Source organism: Lolium perenne, chromosome 6 (genome assembly GCF_019359855.2).
Source record: "Lolium perenne isolate Kyuss_39 chromosome 6, Kyuss_2.0, whole genome shotgun sequence".
In the NCBI taxonomy this organism is placed as follows: domain Eukaryota; kingdom Viridiplantae; phylum Streptophyta; class Magnoliopsida; order Poales; family Poaceae; genus Lolium; species Lolium perenne.
In genome coordinates, this window is record NC_067249.2 from 170,927,331 (window position 1) to 170,944,242 (window position 16,912).

The window sequence follows — 16,912 nt, forward strand, 5'->3', positions numbered from 1 at the left end:
CTGCAAACAAGTGAAAGGGTTTAGACAAGAGATAATTTCGCTAAGTTAAAATTGCATCATGCTCGGAAACTTACGGGGCGCTGGGGATGATGGGGCGTGTGCCCTGGCCAGCTGTCGAGAGCATTCTTAGACGCGCACGCTCCGCTTTCCTTGAGTCTAGCGGAGGTGGTTTTGTCGTCTTCGGCTTCTTGGCGGAGGCCTCGCCGCTAGCTCCGGCTTCAGAGCCGGAAGCTTTGGCGCGGGAACGCTTTGTAGGTCGAGGCCGCCTTGCGGGGTGCACAGTCCTCTTCCTCCTCGTCGTCTTCCGGAGCCTCCTCCGCCGTGTCGCCGGTGACGGGGACGCGAATGATGGTGCGGAAGTTTTCCTCCGCCAAAGTGTTGAGCTGGAAGGAAAATGAACAAGAGTTAGAGTTAAACATCAAAAAACTTGGGAAGTTTGAAGCAACGGAAAGAACAAAGCTTACCGGAGGACACTGATCGTTCGTGTAAATATCCTTGAACAGTTCCGGGACCTGTTGGCCCCTCGGAATCTTCACCAGCGTCTTGAACCTTCTCTTCAGAGAGTCGGCCGGAAGATCGTGGCGGGTAACCCGGAGAAGATCATCCGCCCCAGTATAAGCGCACATCAGGCGCGCGTTGTAGCGTAGAGGCTGGATTCTCCGGGAAAACCAGCTAAGTGTGAGCTGGGCTCCGGTCAGTCCGTCGTGGACTAGCCAGGAGATTCTCCGCGCGGCCTTTTCCAAGATCGGAGTCAGGGCGAGTGAAGGGACGAAGCTCCAGCTTGCAAGTTCTTCCGGAGGTTCGTTGACGAATCGAGGCGGTGCCTTCGTGGACTTCCGGGACTGGAGCATTCTTCTCGTAGAACCATCCGGCGTTCCAGTACCGGACGGACTCGTGTGAATCGTGGGGAGGATACATACGATTAGGGCGGAGCATAAACGTCATGCTTCCGCAGTTCACCATTGCTTTGTCCTTAGTTTCTTTCTTCACTCGGAAAAAGAATTGCCACAACTTGACGTCTGGCCGGATCCCAAGATGTCCTTCGCAGAGAGTCACGAAGTTGGACAAGAGAAGGTATGAATTGGGGCAAATGTTGTGGGGCTGGAGCCCGTAGGTGTTGAGGATGGAGAGGAAAAATTCCGAACAAGGGAGTGAAAGTCCGCGTTCCACCCAAGCCTTGGTCATGACAACTTCTCCGGCTTCTGGCTTGGGAGCGTCGGAGTCACGAACGAAACTCCAGTGTGTGGAGATCATTCCCTCGTTCTGGAGCTCTCTAAGCTCCACGTCGGTGGTTGCGCAAGGCCACCATTGACCTCGTTCTCCTTCACGGATCCGGGCCTTGGACGCCCTCTTGTTTTCCGCCTCCTGCACCTTTGCTGCCATCCGAGCTTGTCCCTCGAGTTCTTCTTGGAGCTCTTGGAGGGTAGGGATCCGGCTTGGAGCGGTCTTTGGAAGATGCGGAAAAAGGTTGAGCTAGTCTGATGTCGGAAACATACGGTGGCGGGAATGATATAGGATCCGGGCATATGGGTTCTATTTGGTTGGGATCCGGCTACTCGAAGAGCTACCAGTGCAAAGTGACGATTCGAGTGGCATGCTTCCGGCTGCACCCATACAAAGTGTCTGAGTACCCGGATCACTAAGCCTATCTTCTACACTAGGTTGTCTTCTACAAGTCCGGCGTACTTACCGCTAATGGCGCGGTGGTGCGACGGAGCTCCGGCGGAAGATGAGGTCGCCGAACTTGAAGGAAATCGGCCCGCGTGACCACGAATCGGCGGCGGAGTAAGTTTCCGATCAAACGTGAGAATCTTGGAGCGAGGAAGCCTTGGTTCGGCGGCACTCGAAGTTCACCGGGCGAAGTTCGCCGGAATCAAGATCTGGCGGGGCGCGGCGCGAGGAGGAAGACGATGTGGTGAGAGGGGGTGAAAGAATGAATTTTTACCGGGCCGCGGGGTATTTATAGGCCGCGCTCGGAGATTCGGGATCCGGATCCAACGGTGGAAACTGAACGGTCGCGCCGTTGGATGGATGACACGTGTTTAGGTCAAATGCGGTAAAACGACGTGGAGGTAACTTAACCATGCACTCCCGAAAATTCCGGCTGAAGATTTGCATCTGCGAAACTTTAGCGCGGGAAATGAGGAAGTTGTGCGCGGGAAACACGGAACTTCCGTTGTTAAGCATGATCTGAAGATGAAGGATTTCCGAAACCGTTAGAGTCTTTTAAGATTCCGGGTGATTCTGTGAAGATAAGATTGGCTTACGTTCAAGCAGGGAGTAACCCGGAAATGTTCTTTGGAACGTCGATGGATGAAGTCCCTCGGGATGGGAGCATTTTCCGGCTATAAGTTGGAAAAAGAAGAAAATGCAAAGTTGGAGCTCTTCAAGTTTCTCCGCGTTACCAACGTTTGCCGGAGATCATGATGGACCAGCAAGTCGGAAACCGCAGGGGAAACTCGGAGAACTCTGGGGGCTACTGTTGTGGGTATACTTCATGGGTGTACCATCGACAGTGCCTAGATCCGGCAAGCCCGGGTGGCCCACAGACGGTGATGAGGCATGTGGCCCATCGGGCGGCCCAGTTGCTGTTGATCATGAAGGAAGAAGTCCAGCCCAGGATCAGCAGGCCGGATCCGTACCGACCTAGGAGTGACCCGGATCCAGGGAGGCCCATGAGGAACCCGGATCCAGTACGACGTGTATGGAAGGCGGATCCGTGACGTGCACGGCAAGATATTGTACCGTAGCTAGGCTATCTGTAATCCGGCTAGGACTCTCCATGTAAACCCTAGATCCGTGCGCCTTTATAAGCCGGATCCTGGGAGCCCTAGAGGCACGTTCATGTTGACGTTCACGTTCACGTTCACGTGCACGTTCAGGACAACCACAACTCATTGTAACAACGCGAAAGCGCCCAGATAATTCCAGACAAGCAGCAGTAGGCCCTGTCATCGTGCAGGTGTTCCGAAGCTGGGTAACTCGCGTACCACCGTCCCGTGTGCACTCCGCCCTATGGCCCCTACTTCTTCTCCCCCTCGTGAGGATCCCTCCTCCGAGGTACCGTCGATTAGGCAACGACAGGACCCGCATGTCATCCTCTATGAGCAATCAACTTTATTTTCTTGGAGTTTTTTTTGGCACCTCAAATTTGGTCACTTGCCTTTTTCTTTCGATCCCCTGCCGCCTCTAAAACGGTGATACCGCTGCTGCTAAATGGGACCCGCATGTCATCCTCTATGTACTATAAAACTTTCTTTTCTTGGATTTTTTTTGGCACCTCATATTTGGTCACTTACCTTTTTCTTTCGATCCCCTGCCGCCTCTCAAACGGTGAGACCGCTGCTGCTAAATGGGACCCGCATGTCATCCTCTATGTACTATAAAACTTTCTTTTCTAGGATTTTTTTTGGAACCTCATATTTGGTCACTTGCCTTTTTCTTTCGATCCCGTGCAGCCTCTCAAACGGTGATACCGCTGCTGCTAAATGGGACCCGCATGTCATCCTCTATGTACAATCAAGTTTCTTTTCTTGAATTATTTTTGGCTCCTGATATTTGTCACTTGCATTTTTCTTTCGATCTCATGCCACGTTGAGGACTCTGCAGGCTCATGGGACCCGCATGTCATCCTCTATGTACAATAAAATTTATTTTCTTGGATTATTTTTGGCTCCTGATATTTGGTCACTTGCCTTTTTCTTTCGATCCCGTGCAGCCTCTCAAACGGTGATACACTTTCTTGCTAAATGGGACCCGCATGTCATCCTCTATGTACACTCAAGTTTCTTTTCTTGAATTATTTTTGGCTCCTGATATTTGGTCACTTGCCTTTTTCTTTCGATCTCATGCCACGTTTGAAACGTTGAGGAACCTGCTGGCTCATGGGACCCGCATGTCATCCTCTATGTGCTATAAAAGTTTATTTTCTTGGGTTTTTTTTCACCCTCTGATTTTTGGCTATTTCCTTTTCCTTTTGATCCTCGCCGCCTTGGAAACGTTGAGTAAGCTGTGACTCATGGGACCCGCATGTCATCCTCTATGTACAATCAACTTTCTTTTTCTTTTGATCTCAAGCCGCATTTGAAACGTTGAGACCGCTGCTGCTAATTGGGACCCGCATGTCATCCTCTATGTACAATAAAGTTTTTTTTGGATTATCTTTGGCTCCTGATATTTTGTCACTTGCCTTTTTCTTTCGATCTCATGCCGCCTTTGAAATGTTGAGTAAGCTGCTGGCTCATGGGTCCCGCATGTCATCCTCTACAAACAATAAAAGTTTCCTTTCTTGGAGTTATTTTTGACCCCTAATTTCTGGCTATTTGCCTTTTTCTTTTGATCTCCTGCCCCCTTTGAAACGATGAGGACATTGTTGGCAGGTCGGTCCCACATGTCATCCTCTGTGAACAATAAAAGTTTCCTTTGATGGATTTATTTTGAACCCCTAATTAATTTTGGGATATTTCCTTTTTTCCTTTGATCCCCTGCCGCCTTGGAATCGTTGAGGATGCTGCTGCCTCATGGGTCCCGCATGTCATCCTCTCAGAACGGTAAATGTTTCTTTTCTTGGATTTTGTTGACCAAACGATTTTTGGCTTATTTTTTCTTTCGATCTCCTGCAGCCTTTAAAACGTTCAGGGCGCTGCTGGCTCACGGGTCCCACATGTCAACCTCTATAACAATAAACGCTGAGGATGCTGCTGCCTCATGGGTCCCGCATGTCATCCTCTCAGAACGAAAATGTTTCTTTTCTTGGATTTTTTACCAACAGATTTTTGGTTTATTTTTTCTTTCCATCCCCTGCCGCCTTTAAAACGTTGATGACGCTACTGGCTCATGGGTCCCCGATGTCAGCCTCCCCGTACAAGAAACATGTGATATCTTGATTATTTTGCAGACAATAAACATTGTATTTCGCTCTGAGCTATTGCAAACGGATAAATTAAATCTTTATTTTTACATAAACAAACTTATATGTTGAATCTCCTTGTTTTGTGTTTTTGCGAAGCATAGGACTTTCCTGTTTTTTTTAGAAAAATCCGAACTTTCCTGTTTTGGAGTGGGCTGAAATTGTACGAGTCAAAAGGCCCAGCAGGATAGTTCGAAGGCCCAGATGTCCAGATGCAGCCCAATTGAAATCTTTCTTTTCTTGGATTTTTTTCACCCCCTTATTTCTGGCTACTTCATTTTTCTTTTGGTCCTGTGCCGCCTTGGAAATGTTGAGACCGCTGCTGCAAAATGGGACCCACATGTCATCCTCTATGTACAATAGAATTTCTTTTCTTGGATTATTTTTGGCTCCTGATATTTGGTCACTTGCCTTTTTCTTTCGATCCCGTGCAGCCTCTCAAACGGTGAGACCGCTGCTGCTAAATGGGTCCCGCATGTCATCCTCTATGTACAATCAAGTTTCTTTTCTTGAATTATTTTTGGCTCCTGATATTTGGTCACTTGCCTTTATCTTTCGATCTCATGCCACGTTTGAAACGTTGAGGAACCTGCAGGATCATGGGACCCGCATGTCATCCTCTATGTACTATAAAACTTTCTTTTCTTGAATTATTTTTGGCTCCTCATATTTGGTCACTTGCCTTTTTTCTTTCGATCTCATGCCACGTTTGAAACATTGAGGAACCTGCTAGCTCATGGGACCCGCATGTCATCCTCTATGTCCATCAACTTTATTTTCTTGGATTTTTTTTACCCCCTAATTTCTGGCTACTTTCTTTTTCTTTTGATCTCAAGCCGCATTTGAAACGTTGGGACCGCTGCTGCAAAATGGGACCCACATGTCATCCTCTATGTAAATAAAGTTTCTTTTCTTGGATTATCTTTGGCTCCTGATATTTTGTCACTTGCCTTTTTCTTTCGATCTCATGCCGCCTTTGAAACTTTAAGTAAGGCTTTGGCTCATGGGTCCCGCATGTCATCCTCTACGAACAATAAAAGTTTCCTTTCTTGGAGTTATTTTTACCCTAATTTCTGGCTACTTGCCTTTTTCTTTTGATCTCCTGCCCCCTTTGAAACGATGAGAACGCATTTGTTGGCGAGTTGGTCCCACATGTCATCCTCTATGAACAATAAAACTTTCCTTTGATGGATTTATTTTGAACCCCTAATTAATTTCTAGATATTTCCTTTTTTTCTTTTGATCCCCTCGTCGCCTTGGAATCGTTGAGGATGTCTTTGCCTCATGGGTCCCGCATGTCATCCTCTCAGAACGATAAATGTTTATTTTTATTTTTTTTACCAACTGATTTTTGGTTTATTTTTTCTTTCGATCCTCTGCCGTCTTTAAAACGTTGACGACGATGCTGGCTCATGGGTCCCCGATGTCAGCCTCCCCGTACAAAAACATGTGATATCTTGATTATTTTGCAGACAATAAACAGTGTATTTCGCTCTGAGCTATTGCAAGCGGAAAAAATAAATCTTTATTTTTAAATAAACAAACTTATATGTTGAATCTCCTTGTTTTTTGTTTTTGCGAAGCATAGGACTTTCCTGTTTTGGAGTGGGCTGAAATTGTACGAGTCCAAAGGCGTCAGCAGGATAGTTCGAAGGCCCAGACGGCCAGATGCAGCCCAATTGAAACCTTTCTTTTCTTGGATTTTTTTGACCCCCTGATTTCTGGCTACTTCCTTTTTTTTGGTCCTGTGCCGCATTGGAAACGTTGAGAACTCTGCTGCTAAATGGGACCCGCATGTCATCCTCTATGTACAATAATTTCTTTTCTTGGATTATTTTTGGCTCCTGATATTTGTCACTTGCCTTTTTCTTTCCATCTTATGCCGACTTCGAAACGCTGAGACCGCTGCGGCAAAATGGGACCCACATGTCATCCTCTATGTACAATAAAAATTACTTTTCTTGGATTATTATTTTTGGCTCCTGATATTTGGTCACTTGACATTTTCTTTCGATCTCATGCCACCTTTGAAACGTTGAGGAACCTGCTGGCTCATGGGACCCGCATGTCATCCTCTATGTACTATAAAACTTTCTTTTCTTGGATTTCTTTCACCCTCTGATTTTCTTTTGATCCCCTGCTACCTTGGAAACGTTGAGTAAGCTGCTGACTCATGGGACCCGCATGTCATCCTCTATGTACAATCAACTTTCTTTTTTTGGAGTTTATTTTTGACCCCCTAATTTTTGCCTACTTCCTTTTTCTTTTGGTCCTATGCCGCCTTGGCAACGTCGAGACCGCTGCTGCATGATGGGACCCGCATGTCATCCTCTATGCACAATAAAAGTTTCTTTCGTGGATTATTTTTGGCTCCTGATATTTGTCACTTGCCTTTTTCTTTCGATCTCATGCCAACTTTGAAACGTTGAGAACGCTGCTGCAAAATGGGACCCGCATGTCATCCTCTATGTACAATAAACGTTTTTTCTTGGATTATTTTTGGGACCTGATATTTGTCACTTGCCTTTTTCTTTCGGTATCATGCCGCTTCTGAAACGTTGAGGAAGCTGCTGGCTCGTGGGTCCCGCAAGTCATCCTCTATGTAGAAGAAAAGTTTCCTTTCTTGGAATTATTTTTACCCCTGATTTCTGGTTACTTCCTTTTTCTTTTGATCCCGTGCCGCCTTGGAAACGTTGAGACCCCTGCTGCAAAATGGGACCCGCATGTCATCCTCTATGTACAATAAAGTTTCTTTTCTTGGATTATTTTTGGCTCCTGATATTTGGTCACTTCCTTTTTCTTTCGATCCCGTGCGCCTTGGAAACGTTAAGACCATCTTGAAAAATGGGACCCGCATGTCATACTCTATGTACAATAAAGTTTCTTTTCTTCGTTTATTTTTTGCTACTGATGTTTTGGCACTTGCATTTTTCTTTCGATCTCATGCCGCCTTTGAAACGTTGAGACCGCTGCTGCAAAATGGGACCCATATGTCATCCTCTATGTACAATAAAAGTTTCTTTTCTTGGATTATTTTTTGCTCCTGATATTTGGTCACTTTCCTTTTTCTTTCGATCTCATGCCGCCTCTGAAACGTTGAGTAAGTAGCTGCCTCATGGGACCCGCATTTCATCATCTATGTACAATAAAGTTTCTTTTCTTGGATTTTTTTTACCCCCTGATTTTTGGTCACTTGCCTTTTTCTTTCGATCCTATGCCGCCTTTGAAATTGAGGAGGCTGCTGGCTCATGGGTCCCACATGTCAGCCTCTATGAACAATAAACCTTTCCTTTGTTGGATTTATTTTTTACCCCTAATTTCTGGATATTTGCCTTTTTTCTTTTGATCACCTGCGGCCTTTGAAACGATGAGGACGATGCTGGCAGGTCGGTCCCACATGTCATCTTCTATGAAGAATAAAAGTTTCCTTTGTTGGATTTACTTTTGACCCCTAATTTCTGGCTATTTGCCTTTTTTCTTTTGATCCTCTGCCGACTTTGAAATGATGAGGATGCTGCTGGCAGATCTGTCCCACATGTCAGACTCTCTGAACTATAAATGTTTCCTTTCTATGATTTATTTTTGACCCCTATTTTCGGGATACTTGCTTCTTCTTTTTTGGATATCCTACCGCATTTGAAATGTTGAGGACGCTGCTGGCTCATGGGTCCCACATGGCATCCTCTTTGGACGATAAACCTTCATTTCTTGTTAATGACAGGTTTATCTGTATTATTTTTGCAGACTAATACAAGCTCTTTCGCTCCAAGATCTTGCAAGTTAATAGAATATATATCATGGAATTATTAGGATATGTTTTAAATTTCAAATCCACTTTATGAATTTTTAAAAATGCCGTGATCCATGTGGGTATGGAGCGATCAAGGATTTTCATATTGGCCATGAGCAGTTTCAAAAATTGCAACCCAATAATTCAAAATAAATACATACAACTTTTATGTAGAATCTCCGTGTTTTTGTTTTTTGGCAATCATAGGATCTGTGGTTCTTTAGAAAAGGGCCGACATTGCATGAGCAGAAAGGCCCATTTCTAGTTATTGGGCTTGACAATGGAGCAAGTAGGCCAATAGCAAATACCATGTAGATGGCCGTTGGAACCCAAAAGTATTTGTTGCCTAGACTTAGATGCCAAACTCAGCCTTATTGACATGAACCTTGCTATGCACACGACAATTTCAGTCCGATCCGTGTACGAAACACAAGATCCAAACCCTTCGTGTGAGGTGGCAGGTGGCAAGACACCTCCAGAGATGCTCAATCGTACATACACATATCATATAGGAGTTGTCGTATGTACATCTGTTCCGTATTGACATGTTTTTCTTTGGTCCACAAGTGGGGTCCGCACGATCACCTAGGTCGCTCATCTACTTCCTTGCTCGTAGTTGATGCATGTTTAGTAGCTCTGCAGCAAGAATCACCGCCCCCGTGGATGTACTTTACCCTTTAGCGGCGAAAAAAATAGGAATGGTCCTCTCATGAGTATGATCAACAAGAGGTGGCTATTTTTTTTTGACGTTTTCAACTGGGTAGCTACATTGTGCGGACCAGCTTAATTTGACGTTTTCAACTGGGTAGCTACATTGTGCGGACCGCACATGCACAACCAAAGTCATGTGTTGGTATGTGCCTTCTTTTTGGCACAACAAGAGGTGGCTATATTATAAAGGACGTACACACATTGTAATTATAGTGCTGAAATAAAGTCAATCCTAAAACATCCATGCATGGGTTATAATATGAAGGCAACACGAAATACAAAAGCAGGGCAGTGTTCAAATAAACTAATTCAAACTAGTACGTACTAAAAACGATGTACTACTTCTCAACACTTCAAGCATAATAAAAAGTGCGTCAGTGTTTTTTTAAAGGTAACACCGAACGGGCAATGTTTAAAGCAGGCTTAAACCACATAGCCGCTTGTCGGACACTACCCCAACCATCTCTGGGAAGGCTGATAACTCCCACAGTCTCACCTTCATCTCATTTGGAGGTTGCAGCGCAAAATTTTAGGGTAATCATTATGAAGAAACTTCCGGTATCTTTGTGTAGACGCATTTTTTCCTCATGAATGGAACCAATGTGCCATCAAGAGCTTTGGATTCACGCTTCTTCAGATTGGCAATGATCGGGTAATTGAGTCCGAGGAACAGAGAGTGGTCGCCGAGGCTGTTAACCTGCCTCCAAAGAGAGTCTCCTGCACGTGCAGTAGATAAGGGATCCTGCTCAAAGACGTAGGTGGCAACAGGAGGATATCGCCGTAGCCGAAGCCCATTAGCGGCATAGGGAATGTCGAGGTACTTCGATTGGCAATCCCAATGTTGTTTACTGTATGATGATCATCAATCGCTTGCCAACAGCGAGATGGAGCGAGGAACCACGCATCGCTGATCATCCACCACCGGTGGCGGGATTACAAACGGGAGCATCGGGTTTTACGCAATATTAGAAATGGAGACGAATAGGGTGTTGCGGCAACCATATTCAAACAGCAGCATTGTTCATCGTTCATGCTCACGAGTATAAATACGACTATGTAAGCTAAGGACATTGGTCATGTGTTCAAATCGAGTGTCCAATATATCGGTTATCTTTTGCATCCATCCCACGAAACTAGTCTTAACTTCGCCAAAACTAGACACTAGTTAGTGTATACACGCTTATATACTACCTCTGTCCCACCGAAAGTGTCTGAGATTTGTCCAAATTCAGATGTATCTAGACAGTGAAAGCATATAGATACATTCAAATTTTGACAAATATATATCATCTTAAGTTTAAGTCCTGTGCTGTAGTTAATTCCCTTTGTCTTAAGTGATATAGTAGAGAGCTTCCCTGTGACCACCCGAAGGGTAAGAAATGTTTAACTGTATAAGTGGATTTCCTAGACCTTTCCATCAGTTCGGACTTTTGGTTGCGTTGGCTAGTCGATGAAGCTTGACATGGTGTCAGAGCCAGGGTCTCGAGTTCGAGTCCTGGCTTTCGCAATTTATCCTAAAATTGCCGCCCTTGCGATCAGTTCGGACTTTTGGTTGTGTTGGTAGTGTATTAAGCTTCACAAGAAAGAAATGCCTTTTTATAGCTAACCCCAAGTCTGGTAACATTTGCAAAATAGGTATCAGATGCAGCTATCCATTCAGTAGAAGAATTTGCATTTTAGAGTTGAAGGTTCATAATCTCTTCTCTACTATTGATAGTAAAGGGTACACATGGTATTTGTTTACCTCATTTTCGCGTTCTAAAAAAGGTACGCCATATGGTTGTGCTAAGTTAAACTGATTTAAGTCTGTTCAAGTTTATTGAAAGTTATACTACCAACATCTAAAACATCAATATAGGTTCATATATTACAAAAGATATTTAGATTTTCTTTTCTCGAACACATGCCTAGTCGTGCATCATTATATATTAGAGCATACAGGGTTGTAGCAAGGCTACGAAAAACTGAGAAAGCAAAAAGAAAGAACTATACAGGGGACTACAGGCAGCTAACTTTGCTAGGCACAAGGTGCTAAATCTTATATATATATATGAGGTTGTAGATATTAGTCGTAAACTTACTCAAACTTAAATAACACTGAATTAGGAAAAAGATAACCTGAGTTATTTTGAATGAGGGGACGTCACAATCACTAATCAAAGATAATTATGGGAAACTGAAATCTATTCAAGAAAATGGGAGAAATAATGTATCAAAAACAAAATTAATTATACCATTTTGCAGACTGTTCACCGATATAAACAAAGAACTGTTTGATCTGCATGTAGGTACATCCAATCAACGCTTTTTCCCCGATCTCTAAAAAATATAAGCTACGCATGTAATTACAAACGATTTTCTTCTATTTTTCTGTTTCTACGTTAACATTTGAGATACTTGTTAATTACATCCATATTCTGCAGTTGCATAGAGTTACTAATTCAGGAATGCATTCACATACGGAGTATACTATGTTTGCTGATGACTGACTAGTACTAATTCATTGCAAGCAACGGTTCATTCATATTAAGATAAAGGATGTGATCGTTAAGTCATATACTTATGAAAGTCCTTATGCATCTCTCTGATGCAGATGGCGGGGGTCTCTCGTCCTCCTTTTGGAGGCAAAATCAATTAGTTATATATGAAACAATGGGTGTAAAAGGTTATCAAAAAGGGTGCCTTCATAGTGCTACATTATCTTTTGAGATACTGGTTAATTACATCCATATTCTTCATTGGCGTAGAGTTACTAATTCAGGAATGCAATCACATACTGAGCATACTATGTTTGTTGGTGGCTAATTAGTACTACTAATTCATTGCAAGCAACGGTTCATTCATATTCAGCAAAAGGGGGTGTGATCATTAAGTCATTTAAGAAAGGTAAAATATAAACAAGGTAGTTCATTAATAACTTCATTGGTTAAGGCAGTGTATCATGCAATGCAAAAGGACTGAAAAAATACCATTTGCGGTGTCCCAGAAGTACGTGGAGCCGTCAGTTTCGTCCACAGCAAAAACGTGGCCACCAAGTTCAATGGCATCACAGTAATTTGGATAATCAGGTGCAGGTGTAAGGGCCTCCAGCATTCTCCAGTCGCCACCCCCTTCAAGGTAGAAAATCGTTTTGTCGAACAAGGCGATGAGCTTGTAATCTGCGTACCTCCCACCTTTTGTGGGCACTTGGCAGATTACAATCTTCAACAAATCAATTGTTGGACCCAAGTTAAAAGAGTATGCAGGTTCATATGAAAAACTACAATGATCGATCTTCGAAGCAGGTAGGGATGGAAGGGGGATATGTCGCTCGGTGTAGACGTTCACGAGGCACCACTGGTACCCATTATGATCGGCGGCGGCGATCCAGTCGCCGTTCGCGCCAAGCCATTTTCTGTCGTGCATGAACGGCAGGGCGACAGAACGGCGAGGATGGTCGAGGGGCACCAGGTCGTACACGGTATCATGCAGACGAGATGATGTCGCCCAATCCCAGTGTTTATCGAACCAATAAGCAGGCGGAGGCATCAGCAGGCAGGGTTCACCCCAATGGTGCATCTTACCTTCATCCTTGCTGATCCGGTCATAGAGCTCCCTGGAACATGCGGCAAGTCGGACGGTGTAGGTAACGTCCAGATGCGCAGCGATGAGGTCGGTGTTGTCGCCGGTGAGAGCCTCCCAGTGGCCTTCCCGCCGCCCGGCAAAGCCTAGAATAATTCATCACGTGAAGATGGATTTAGGAGGATGGCGGATGCAACCGCGCGTGGGGATTTCGGAGGAGAGGGCGAGCGCTATGGAAGGAACGATGCGGCGTGGTGGGGATCGAGATACTGCGCGTGCGCGTGATTCTGGGAGGGTGAAGAAGAAGATGATAGACATGCAAGGGGCAAAAACTAGGTAGTACTCTAGGCTGCTGCTGCGACTGGGCACCGATTTGACTGTTGGTATACTAGCACGCCACCCATCTATAAATTTGCGACGACGTTTGGTGCAGTGATGTCTCGTCACATCAGGTTGACCAGAGAGGTTTTTTTTTACAGTTTCCATTTCGATATATTTTTCGCAAATAATCGTAGTTCTCTACATGCCAGAGACACGTACCTTAACACGTGGGCAGCATGCAATCGCTAACGCGAGCACCATAATGGAATGAGAGATGTTTTAGAGCAGAACTTCATTTTCAATGCCTTTCTTAGCTTGGTTTGGAAACCGGACAGAGCTTCAGTGACTTGATGCTTCCAAGATACATTGTGACTATGTGCCACCATCTACCATCCATTTGAGATCCAACGTTCCAAACTATCTCTTATTTCAAAGCTAAAAAAAAACTATTCTGAAAATTTTGAAAAAATCTAGTAATATGTAGATGCCTTGTTTTAAAATCTATGAAGCTTGTGATTAAATAGCTTTTTACGTACTCGAGCACTAGTTCAAACTAAATATATATTTGCTCACAAACCTATAATTCAAATCGAATGAAACTATGTGTGTATATATATAGTAATAATATTAACTTTCGCCATAACTTGGGTCCCATTTATCTTGTGAAGTTTCCCACTATGTATGATGAACTGAACCTTAGCATTAAGATGGGACCAACATGTATATGCTATTGGTGTACCCACATGCACGACAGAGGCATGAGAGATAAATTATTTTTGATTGCTAGTTGTTTGATTCTACGGGATTTTTTCCTACACCAGCTAGTTGTTTGATTCATGGGAACATATCCTATAGGAAATAATCCTATAGAAAATAAACATGAGGTCATATCTCATTGATAATTACTTTGGCTGAATCAAAGAGAACTCATCTTCCTACAGGATTCGACTAGGCATGCCATACTAATCATATGTTTTTTCCTATTCCTACGAATCATGCAGCCCAAGGAAATATTACTTGTGGATAACCTCCACTACAACCTTATCAACTACTTTTTCCTTGTAGATAGGTCTTGTGGACAACATAGTGGATGCTCTTAGCCTTTTGCATAGCGGTGAAGCTTGACAAGAAAGGTTGGAGGGACAACAAGCTGAGAGAAAGTAAAATGAGCTAATATTACGCTGAATTTTACAAATAACATAGGCTTAATTTTTCTAGGTTGGGCGGGCCACGGCTCGGTTTTGCTTCAACTAAGACTAGCCACAATGGGAGTATCATAGGTAGTAGTAGTATCATGCATGTCATGTAGGTATAAATCTTATGTGGCACATCAATTAATGATGAGAGAGGTGAAATTAGTATCATAGGTAGATACAGTATCATAGCACGTAAAACTAGAAATTTTAGAGGCAAACACATCATGTACACATATTTGCATTGAGATTCTACAAAACATTAAATAGAATGGAACTATGATACTAATTCATGATACTATGCATTGTAGGTGTTGTATCATAAACTAGTATCATACTCCCTCCGTCCATAAATAAGTGGGCGTGCGGGATTTTCAAGGTAAATTAGTAAAAAAGAGAGAAAAATTGCATTGGGAAGATGCAACCAACATCTCTCTCCTCTTTAATTATTTCATCTCCAATAGGCTAAGTGCATGTACAAAATTAAGATAACATGTGTTGAATATTATTGGGTTTGATTTCCATGCGATGAGAGAGAAATAACTTTTGCTAATTTAAAGTACATTGGGAACATAGAAGTACACTCTTTCATGGACAAAGTTTGAGGCTAGATGTCCACTTATTTGAGGACGGAGGGAGTATGTATGATACTAGTCTATGATACTTCCCATTGTGACTAGTCTAAATGCTTTTGCACAATGAACACTAGCTATGCACAGACCTCAAAAAACACTTCTACATCATTCTACTATTCACACCTTTTTTTTCTAATAGAACTACGTACCATTGTTTTTAATATAATCTTGTGACGAGAGTATATATTTCTAAAATAGTCATTTATGTTTCGCATAAGCTCAAAGAGGGCTACTTAATTATGAGAGATATCTTTCAACTAATACGTTGTAGGAGTACTTTAATTATGTGAGCTATCGTGTGAAATGCTTACTAGAACGAGTACAAAAGGTGTTTGATAATATTACAGGCCACACGCCCAGTGTAGCCTGCGTTGTAGGATCATTACATCAATTTAACAACTACGGAGGAGTAGCCTAGGTAGAGATAACAGGCAAAGGAAATAGTTCAACAGATAGTACAACACAACTACTTACGGAAAGGGAGTAGCCTAGGTAGAGATAAACATGCAAATGAAATAGTTCAACAGATACAAATCTTGCATTGCAACACGAGTATTACATAAAGTACATCAGCCCTTCTTCTTTCGGACTGTGACGCGAAGGCAGGTTCCATTGCCGGGCGTTGGCGAAGCTTGGGATGAACCACAACGGAACCTGCCGCCATGTCCATCTAATGTTGGTTTGGAAACCAACGATGCAGTCTTCAATTCAAACTGACGGCAAATTTCTGGAGAAGGAGGATATGCAAGGCCTACTGCATGGTGCGATGTGTAAACAGAGTTGCTTCTCGCCATATTTGGACGGTCATGTTCTGCCCCTTCTTCTACTGGAATGATAATCGGATAGTTCACTCCAAGGAAGAGAGAATATGATCCAAGGGAAATAATCCTCCTCCATGGCCTCGGTGGCATCAACCGATCGGTGTCCATGCTTTGTACACCTCGCAGCCAAGTAAACCCTTACCATACCCGCTAATAGTGCGACCATGACGACCCTCGGAGGTAGCAGCGGGTAAAATACGAACCAGTCCAGTATAATCCCGCCCGTCGATGCGCCCCAGGTATGGACCAGAAAAAGTCTAGAACCATCAGGAGATCGTGCTAACCACCAGGAGCCAAGATTGTACCGACCTTGTTCATCAAGTTCTGGAGGAATAGGTGCCGTGCTGATCAACAAAGGACCTTGCAAAGGAAAGCACAGCTTGAAGTCAGTTCAGCAAAACTTGATTAGTTCATTACATACATGAATAATGATACTAGCTAAAATATTACCTCCGATCCAAATTAATTGACTCAACTGGATGTATCTAGCTAGATATGCACAAATTAATTGAATCAAGTTTGTCTAGCTAGATGCACTCGCTAGACAAAGCTGAGTCAATTTGATTTGGATATGAGGGAGTACTTTATTTTGACTCAAAGGCATATCGCTGCTGATTTTGATTGAATATAGAGGGGGAAAGGTACAGGCATGACACGAAAACTGCACAACAAAAAGAAAAAGGCTAAAGCTATATCTGAAACTAGCAGGTAATAGCGAAAACACATCATATGAGATGAGAAAAATTACCCCAAGAAAATTGATTCCATGCATAAACTTCGCCTGTCTGAGTTACAGCAAATACAATACCCTTGTGTATGATTGCATCGGAGTAGCCGAACGCTAAGAACATGTTGTCAAGAACTGTCCATCGGCTAGAAGCACAGTGAAGGACTGCAATTGCCGCGTTGAAGATGGCAAGAACAGAGAAACTAGTATAATTTGAAGCAGCTGTTGGAACTCGGCAAATATC

General features: G+C 43.5%; 1 protein-coding gene across 1 annotated transcript in view; it reads left to right on the forward strand.

Moving 5' to 3' along the window:
• The window catches only part of LOC127306943 (putative nuclear RNA export factor SDE5), an 87,714-nt gene that overhangs the window by 34,434 nt on the left and 36,368 nt on the right, over nt 1–16,912 (forward strand). The gene's annotated exons all lie outside the window — the stretch shown is intronic.